The 10,422-nt window shown below is 39.8% G+C and overlaps 1 long non-coding RNA gene across 2 annotated transcripts; it reads left to right on the forward strand.

Annotated features, from left to right (window-relative positions):
* Nucleotides 1-295: 295 nt before the first annotated feature.
* On the forward strand, nt 296-8,480 carry LOC110881871. Of its 2 annotated transcripts, XR_002559917.1 has the most exons (4): nt 296-428; nt 933-998; nt 7,551-7,616; nt 8,270-8,480. It is a non-coding gene; the product is annotated as an uncharacterized LOC110881871 (long non-coding RNA). The 2 variants fall into 2 exon arrangements; XR_002559918.1 differs by lacking the exons at nt 296-428; nt 933-998 and adding an exon at nt 6,965-7,046.
* The last annotated feature ends 1,942 nt before the right edge of the window (nt 8,481-10,422 follow it).

Below are 10,422 nucleotides of genomic sequence, written 5' to 3' on the forward strand. Positions count from 1 at the left end.
TCTGAAACTTAAGGGGCTGTTTGGTAGCATCTGAATGGTCATTAAGAGGCTATCTCTTAATGGAACCATTAAGAATTTTACCAATGAGAAGGTAGAAGAATGTGACATGTGATGATTTACCATTCAGTGGTTACCTCTTAACCATTCAGACTTGATGTTACCTCTTATTCATTCAGAGGTTTTTAACCATTAAGAGGTAGCATCTGAATGGTCATTAAGAGGCTACCAAACAGCCCCTAAGTAATATTAGTGGAACAATACACCAAACACACACACAAAATCAGTGTGTGCGTGAGGGAGAACGACCAGGAGAAAGGAAGAACACCCAAACCCTTATATCATCTAACTTGATCAATTGAAGGGTGAATTGGGCATGTAACCACTGCATGAATCAAAAATCTTGATCACCAACACTTGTCTAACACTAGGTAAGTTACAATTTCAGTTTTGGTGATATTTGATTTTTGGGTATAGTTTGATTAGTAGAGATATTTGAATGAATGAGTAAAGTTATGATTCTAGGACATGTGATTAGAGTGTAGGATCAGAAACTAAACTGAAATCAGGAGAATTGATGGATAAATTTTGTGTTAAGAATTGTTTTGTGTCATGTATTGAAGTGGGTTTTCACCTAGAATGAAAAGCCCCAAAATTTGTGTCTGAATTTTGTGAATGATGATGTTTCAAACAAGTTACAATCAGAAATTAAATGTAAAAATGACATAGTAAACATTCTACTTGTTAATTAGGGGTTTTGTGGTTACAAAACTTCAATGACAAGAATAACATGACTAATTGTAAAGTATGCACACAAGATGCTTGATAAAATGCCTAAAAGAAGTTGATAAACCCTAATTGTGGTGTTTGGCTAAGTTAACAAGCTTGGGTCATGAGCCGAAAGGTTCTAATGATAATTGGCTTGTGTATCTTAGGCAACACGAGTGAGGCGTCGGGAAGTCAAGCCGGTGCGGACACTCGCTTAAAAGGGAAGCTTTGAGGTACGTGGCTAACGCTTCGACAATATTGTTAATTTAGTCTTCATTGTTAATGTTTGCTAGTTATGAACAATATAAGGTTGTAATGGTTTGGTTGCTTGAATGAGGGACTTCATGATGGCAAACCAAACGGGTTATCAATGGTGGGTACAAACCGGGTAACGGGAGTACCTTATCCGTAGACCATAAACCCGGGTGTCGGGTAATGGGAAGAATAGTATTAAGCACACAAACCGGTAATGGGAGCGTGGGTGTTGAAACAAAGAACCCAAGACAGGTCACACTTGTTGCAAAGAAATGTCCCGTATTGTGCCTTGATGTCTTAAAAGTGCAAAAACTGGAATAAACGGGTCCCAACAGCAAAACAGGAAAATATGCAGAAAAATGTCCCGTATTGTAACTTACGGTAGAGGATGAACTGTTACGGTGGTTCTTTACTGATTTACGGCAGGCCATAGTTGCCCAGTGGCCACCGTAACTTACGGTGGACACCGTAAGTTACGGTGGAGCCCAGCCAATTTTGTTAAACTTTGTATATCATCATAGATTGAATCCGTTTTTAAGCGTACTTTCGATTATGCGTAATTTCTAAGGATTCTCACACTAATATTTGTTAAATTTTCCAGCTTCAAGTATGTCAAGCAAGCGGATGATGATCAATTCAAGGCTCACGAACCAAACACATTCAAGAATTAGTTCCGCAACTTTTGTCTTGGTTAGTCATTAGTGAAACCTTTGTAATAGAAGGAATACTTATGTATCCTAATATTGTTTTTGGAAGGTTGATAAACTCGTATGTACTAAGTTAGGAACAATATTAATGTTTTATTTTAAACTGATCATGAACATTCTTATCTAGTTGGTAAGAATTAGTATAATTAAAATTAGAGTGTTACAAGTTGGTATTCAGAGCTAAGGTTAAGGAGAATTGTGTTCGGTTCAAGGCTTGATCAACATCCGGTAAGAATTTATTTAAAGAAAAATTTAATTTTAAAAGGGTAATGATTTATTGTGTATGGGAGGAGTATAGTAATATACTCGAACCCGGGAAGTACACTTAGTATAAATGGGTAAGGCAAAGTTATATACTTGGCCGAATAACGAGTATGAAGTCTCATATAAAGGCATGAGAGTGATTGAACAAGATTATTTATCGAATTATTTTAACATTTCAGTAAGAAGATGTCTGGAGGTGCTAGTGACAATGTCCTATCCCTCACTACCGACGAGTTGAAAGAGAAGATTGCCGAGGAAGTCGGAAGGGCAATCGAAGTTAGCCTACCAAGATTTATAGAAAGGATGCAAAACACCCTACTTTCGACTATGGAGGAAAAGATTGGTGAATTAAGAGAAGACCTTACCAATGATAGAGGCAAGGCTAAAGAAAAGAAAGGTTGTTCTTACAACAAGTTTATGGCGTGTAAACCCCCGATCTTCAATGGAGAGGTGGATCCAATTGCTTGTCAAAGGTGGATAAGCGATATCGAGGGTGTTTTCGAACGAACGCATTGTGATGAAAGTGATTTCGTGGCTTATGGAACTGGCCAACTTAGAGGCCAAGCCAAGGATTGGTGGGACAACCTCAGAAACGAAAGGGGTGTTGAAGCAATAAGGGCAATGACTTGGGAAGATTTCAAAACACCATTCCTCAAATATCATAGCCCCAAGGCAGTAATAAATAAGATAAAGGAGGAATTCATGCAATTGAGGCAAAAGGGTGAAACCGTTGATAAAATTACGGGGATGTTCATGGATAAGCTCAAGTTTTGTGATGACTTGGTCAAAACTGAAGAACAGAAAATCTATTACTATCACACCATGCTTAGGGCTGAATATAGGGAGTTCATGACTCCCTCACATTATGAAAGCCTCACCGATATAATCAATGCGGCGCGGGAACGCGAGATTGAACTAAAAAGGCAAGTTGAAAGAGGTGAGAGAAGGGCCTTGGATGAAAACCCGAGTCCCGCAAAGAAGCCAAAAGTAGCTGAATCTTCGAAGAAAGGAAGTGCAAAAGGAGGTTCTCCGAGTTGCAAAACATGTGGACGCACTCATAAAGGTGAATGTTACTTCAAGAATAAACCTTGCGTTGCATGTGGCAAGATAGGGCATGGGGTTGCAAATTGCCCAGACAAAGTAACGGTGTGCTATAAATGTTACCAACCGGGTCATAAAAAGTTAGAATGTCCGGAATTGATGGGAAAGGAAGAGAGTGCCGACTCTAGGGATGAAACCCCAAAAGCTAAGGCAAGGTCGTTCCAAATCACTGCTGCTGAAGCAAAAAATGAAACCCGACGTGGTTACAGGTATATTTACTGTAAATTCGATCCTTGCACGTGTTTTATTTGATACGGGTGCGAATAAGTCTTTTGTTTCACATAGATTCATTCAAAACCCCTTGTTTACATTAACAAAATTACCTATGCCAATGGAAGTAGAAGTAGGTAATAACAAAAGTTTTATTGTTTGTGATCTATGTCGGGAATGCAAATTGAATATCGATGACGAGGAATACTCCATTGATTTAATACCCATGTCCATGGGTGAATTTCAAGTGGTCGTCGGAATGGATTGGCTATCCCGCTACCATGCTAAGGTGATATGCTTACGTAAGGAGATACACCTAACATCTCCGAGCGGAAGGCGTGTCATAATCTATGGGGAGAAGGCTTGTAATCCCATGATATGCTCGATGGTAGAAGCCCGCAAGTTTATACTACATGGGTGTAAGGCATATTTAACTTACGTACGTGATGTGGAAAAAGAAACGCCAAGGATTGAAGACGTACCTGTGGTGCGTGAATTCGAAGACGTCTTTCCCGAGGATCTTCCGGGAATGCCACCAGAGCGCGAAATAGAGTTCGGGATTGAACTGACTCCGGGTGCTAAACCAGTTGCTAAGGCACCTTATAGATTGGCATCGTCAGAACTGGAAGAATTAATGTCCCAGTTACAAGATTTACTTGAAAAGGGATTCATCCGGCCTAGCGTGTCTCCTTGGGGAGCCCCAGTGCTATTTGTAAAGAAGAAGGACGGGAGCATGCGGATGTGTATTGATTACCGGGAGTTAAATAAACTCACGGTAAAGAATCGATACCCACTCCCGAGAATCGACGATTTGTTCGATCAATTACAAGGCGCTAGCTGGTTTTCAAAAATCGATTTGAGATCGGGTTACCACCAATTAAGGGTAAAGGAAAACAATGTACCAAAAACGGCATTCCGAACATGACACGGACATTTCGAATTCCTCGTGATGTCTTTCGGATTAACGAATGCGCCTGCGACTTTCATGGACCTCATGAACCGGGTTTGCAAGCCGATGCTCGATAGATCGGTGATTATCTTTATAGACGACATCCTCATTTATTCAAGAAACAAGGCGGAGCACGCTAACCATTTACGAGAAGTATTGGAGGTATTAAGGCGGGAAAGATTATATGCTAAATTCTCAAAATGCGCCTTCTGGTTACGAGAGATGCAATTCTTAGGGCACGTCATAAGTGCCGAGGGAATATTGGTGGATCCGTCGAAGGTGGAAGCGGTGTCAAAATGGAACCCTCCAAAGAATCCATCCGAAATTAGAAGTTTCTTGGGGTTAGCAGGTTACTATCGGAGATTCATTTAGGATTTCTCCAAAATTGCAGCGCCATTGACCAAATTGACCCGCAAGAATGAGAAGTTCGTCTGGGGGAGCGATCAAGAAAAGGCATTTCAGACATTAAAAGAAAAGTTAACCTGTGCACCGGTGTTGTCTTTACCGGATGGTACGGAGGATATGGTAGTGTATTCGGATGCATCACACCTAGGCCTTGGGTGCGTGCTAATGCAAAGGGGAAGGGTGATCGCATATGCCTCTAGGCAACTTAAGCCGCATGAAACAAAGTACCCGACTCATGATCTTGAGTTGGCGGCCGTGATCTTTGCCTTGAAAATCTGGAGGCATTACTTGTATGGTGTGAAAAGTACTATTTTCACTGACCATAAGAGTTTGAAGTACTTCTTCAATCTGAAGGAGTTAAATATGAGGCAGAGACGTTGGTTAGAAGTGGTGAAAGACTATGACTGCGAGATCCACTATCACCCCGGAAAGGCTAATGTGGTGTTGGATGCCCTTAGCCGAAAGGACGAATGCGCTCCAATTCGAGTGCGGTCTATGCAGTTGGTAGTAACTTCAGGCTTGCTTGAGCGAATCCGAGAAGCCCAAACCGAAGCGGTAAGGGAAGAAAACTGGAAGAAAGAACATATAAAAGGGATGATAAAAGACCTTACGGAAGGAAGTAATGGGATGAAATACCGGAATGGTAGGATTTGGGTCCCAAACACATGTGGTGCCAAGGGTCTTCTGCTTAACGAGGCTCACAAGTCTCGCTATTCAATCCATCCCGGAGCAACTAAGATGTATAGAGATTTGAAGCAAAATTATTGGTGGCCAGGGATGAAAAGAGATGTGGTTAAATATGTAGAGTGCATGACCTGTTTACAGGTCAAGGCGGAACATCAAAAGCCATATGGCAAGCTTCAGCCTTTGGATATTCCGGTTTGGAAATGGGAACAGATTACTATGGACCTATTAACCAAACTGCCGAGGATGACGCGGGGATTTGATGCCATTTGGGTAATTGTCGATAGACTAACCAAAAGTGCCCATTTCATCCCTATCCGGGAAACCTATACGTCAGAAAAGATGTCGGAGGTGTACACTAATGAGATAATAGCACGCCATGGAGTGCCGGTATCCATCGTGTCCGATAGGGATACCCGGTTCACTTCAAGTTTTTGGTGCGATTTCCAAAAGCAAATGGGAACTAAATTGTTCATTAGCACCGCGTACCATCCTCAAACGGATGGTCAAAGTGAAAGAACAATACAAACATTGGAAGATATGTTACGGGCGTGCATTATTGACTTCGGGGGTAGTTGGGATATTCACCTGCCGTTGGTTGAATTTTCATATAATAAAAGTTACCACGCAAGCATCGGTATGGCTCTGTATGAGATGCTATACGGTAGGAAGTGCCGAACTCCGGTATGTTGGGGTGAAGTTGGTCCGCGTGAACTTGCACATAAGGATGTAGTCGGAATCACGAATAAAAAGATTGACATGGTCCGAGCTCACCTGAAAGCGGCTCAAGATCGACAAAAGTCGTTTGCAGACAAACGAAGAAGACCAATTGAGTTTCAAGTTGGTGATAAGGTGATGCTGAAGGTATCACCATGGAAAGGAATAATCCGGTTTAGAAAAAAAGGGAAAGTTAAGCCCAAGGTTTATTGGGCCTTTCAGAATCATCGAGCGGGTCGGTAGGGTGGCATACCGTCTCGAACTGCCTGCGGAGTTGAGTGGGATACATAGCACGTTCCATGTATCACATCTCCGGAAATGTCTAGCTGATGAAACCGCGTATATCCACTACGACGACATCGAGGTGGATAATAGTCTCAACTACGCGGTGAGACCCATTGCGATTCTTGACCGTAAGGTGAAAAGCTTGAGAAACAAGGTGATTAATCAAGTAAGGATCAAATGGGAACACCGAAAAGGATCAGACACCACTTGGGAGTCTGAAGAGGAAATGAGACGACTCTACCCTACACTTTTCGGTACGTGTATAAATTTTTGTCTTATACATAAACAGGTTTCGGGGACGAAACCCTCTTTAAGGAGGGTGGACTTGTAACACCCCGAAAATATTAATGTTATCTTTTAAACTAAATATCAGTAATAAGTTAAGATAAAAGACTAGGAAAAGATAACCTAGTTAGTTGGTATCTTAACACAATAGGACAAGTATGATTAAAATGCCCTATATATAGTTTATGTAAAATTGAGGGGGGGCCAAACTTGTCAAAATCTGAAACTTAAGTAATATTAGTGGAACAATACACCAAACACACACACAAAATCAGTGTGTGCGTGAGGGAGAACGACCAGGAGAAAGGAAGAACACCCAAACCCTTATATCATCTAGCTTGATCAATTGAAGGGTGAATTGGGCATGTAACCACTGCATGAATCAAAAATCTTGATCACCAACACTTGTCTAACACTAGGTAAGTTACAATTTCAGTTTTGGTGATATTTGATTTTTGGGTATAGTTTGATTAGTAGAGATATTTGAATGAATGAGTAAAGTTATGATTCTAGGACATGTGATTAGAGTGTAGGATCAGAAACTAAACTGAAATCAGGAGAATTGATGGATAAATTTTGTGTTAAGATTTGTTTTGTGTCATGTATTGAAGTGGGTTTTCACCTAGAATGAAAAGCCCCAAAATTTGTGTATGAATTTTGTGAATGATGATGTTTCAAACAAGTTACAATCAGAAATTAAATGTAAAAATGACATAGTAAACATTCTACTTGTTAATTAGGGGTTTTGTGGTTACAAAACTTCAATGACAAGAATAACATGACTAATTGTAAAGTATGCACACAAGATGCTTGATAAAATGCCTAAAAGAAGTTGATAAACCCTAATTGTGGTGTTTGGCTAAGTTAACAAGCTTGGGTCATGAGCCGAAAGGTTCTAATGATAATTGGCTTGTGTATTTTAGGCAACACGAGTGAGGCGTCGGGAAGTCAAGCCGGTGCGGACACTCGCTTAAAAGGGAAGCTTTGAGGTACGTGGCTAACGCTTCGACAATATTGTTAATTTAGTCTTCATTGTTAATGTTTGCTAGTTATGAACAACATAAGGTTGTAATGGTTTGGTTGCTTGAATGAGGGACTTCATGATGGCAAACCAAACGGGTTATCAATGGTGGGTACAAACCGGGTAACGGGAGTACCTTATCCGTAGACCATAAACCCGGGTGTCGGGTAATGGGAAGAATAGTATTAAACACGCAAACCGGTAATGGGAGCGTGGGTGTTGAAACAAAGAACCCAAGACGGGTCACACTTGTTGCAAAGAAATGTCCCGTATTGTGCCTTGATGTCTTAAAAGTGCAAAAACTGGAATAAACGGGTCCCAACAGCAAAACAGGAAAATATGCAGAAGCTACCGTAAGTTACGGTAGCTACCGTAACTTACGGTAGAGGATGAACTGTTACGGTGGTTCTTTGCTGATTTACGGCAGGCCATAGTTGCCCAGTGGCCACCGTAACTTACGGTGGCCACCGTAACTTACGGTGTCCACCGTAAGTTACGGTGGAGCCCAACCAATTTTGTTAAACTTTGTATATCATCATAGATTGAATCCGTTTTTAAGCGTACTTTCGATTATGCATAATTTCTAAGGATTCTCACACTAATATTTGTTAAATTTTCCAGCTTCAAGTATGTCAAGCAAGCGGATGATGATCAATTCAAGGCTCACGAACCGAACACATTCAAGAATTAGTTCCGCAACTTTGTCTTGGTTAATCATTAGTGAAACCTTTGTAATAGAAGGAATACTTATGTATCCTAATATTGTTTTTGGAAGGTTGATAAACTCGTATGTACTAAGTTAGGAACAATATTAATGTTTTGTTTTAAACTGATCATGAATATTCTTATTTAGTTGGTAAGAATTAGTATAATTAAAATTAGAGTGTTACAGTTTTACGAGGAATGATCTTAACGGCTCTACCAAATCTATAAATACCCCCACCATTTCATTCTCAAACTCACATTTGATCTGAGATTTCTCTAAGGTGTTGTGATTATTCACTACATACCTGAGAATACTTGGAATCAAATCTCTTTGGACCCTTTGTAAGTCCTCCTTCGTTCTTTTATGCGTTTTTTAGCTTAAAAGTCAAACTGCGTTTGACTTTCTGCATTGACCAGTTTATAATCAACGTGAAGTTCGTTTGAACTTCATAACGTGAGCGTAATGATGGTTATAGTCCCTAGGGACTACACCTACTGATTACCACGTTATCTAGGCTTAGTGACGAGTCGTAGTTTCGGCCAAAATGCGTCTTTTGCGTATTTTGTAACCAAACTACTCTTGGGTATCAGAACCATTTGTTTTGATACCAAACTTGTTTTCTAACCTCGTTAAACATGTTTTAACATGTTTAGCTCGTCACTTTTAGATTTGTGCTTTTGTAGGGTCGTAAGGTAAGCGATCTAATCAATCGCTTATTCTTTCGAACCCGACCCGTTTGGTCGATCATTAGGATCCGACCAAACACATTAGGTGACCATAGTTGCATATGGAATAACCTTCCGAGGTTATACCTTATGGTCACTTCGTTTGAGTAGTTGTATGATAGGTAGTTTATATGCCTTAGGAAAATTACCAAAATACCCTTTTCACGCATAAATTCATTTTAGGCATATGTAACATAATTTTTGACATCTAAACTGATTAGGCAACAATAGTAGACATGTTAAGGGATGTTTTACTTGTCATAGGACTAGTTAGGCGGTCCGAACGCGTTTTATGCGAACGACGCGTTAAAGTAGCGTAAGCTACCTAAACGAGTCATAATGGGTCGTAAGCACTTAGGATAAGTTCCGTTTTAGAATATAGGCTTTGTTAAACCATATTACATGAGTTTGTACACTCATTTGGTTTACAAACCCTCATTCTACCCGATCCTCCGATTAGGTCCGTTTATTAACGTAGTTACCTATATTAGGTGCCGTTTAATTCCGCGATCTTTCTAGCTTTGCTTGGTGGTTATCTAAAGACTATTGAGCAATCTCAAGTGAGTACATAGTCCCCTCTTTTACTATTTTTCAAACGTTTTGTGGTGAAATACATGTGCCTACTTGTTACTTTCGTGCTTTCTATGTTTTCATATTATATGCTTGTTATGTTCATTAGTACACCTATAGTACATGATTTCATTATGTTTTTGCTATGTATGTCCTTTGTTGCATACTTAGTACATTTGATTTACATTTCACGCTATGTATGTCCATTTAGTGCATACCTAGTGCATTGTTTTACATTACCTTTTCATGCTATGTATGTTCATCATACTTAGTACATTTGTTTTACATCACATGCTATGTATGTCCATTTGTTGCATACTTAGTACATTTTCATTTCATTTCATCACATGCTTACATTTTGGTATGACATTTGGTTTGTTTAATGGGACAAAAATACATTCATTAACATTGATCACGCCGTTCGTTAGTAGGTAGTGGTACCATAGGAATTGACAACTCCCGTTCCTGACATCCTAGGTATGTTCGGATGGAAGGAATAACCGAATTCGATATACATAACTCAGATAGACCTTTAATTTGTTTAAGGGTTTATCGCCACAGTCACAAGGCTTGAATGTATACATTTTCACAATACCGCATAGATGTTTGTATCAGTATAGCATGCATTTATTCCACAAAACATAACTTTGATTTAAATTGTGTTTTACTTCAATACCTTGTTTTGTGCATTTCTACATGTGGTTTAGTCGATATATTTCACTTGCCATACATTATATTTGTTTACACATTACATTTGACATATACACTTTTAT

Source organism: Helianthus annuus, chromosome 3, assembly GCF_002127325.2.
Source record: "Helianthus annuus cultivar XRQ/B chromosome 3, HanXRQr2.0-SUNRISE, whole genome shotgun sequence".
Lineage (NCBI taxonomy): Eukaryota > Viridiplantae > Streptophyta > Magnoliopsida > Asterales > Asteraceae > Helianthus > Helianthus annuus.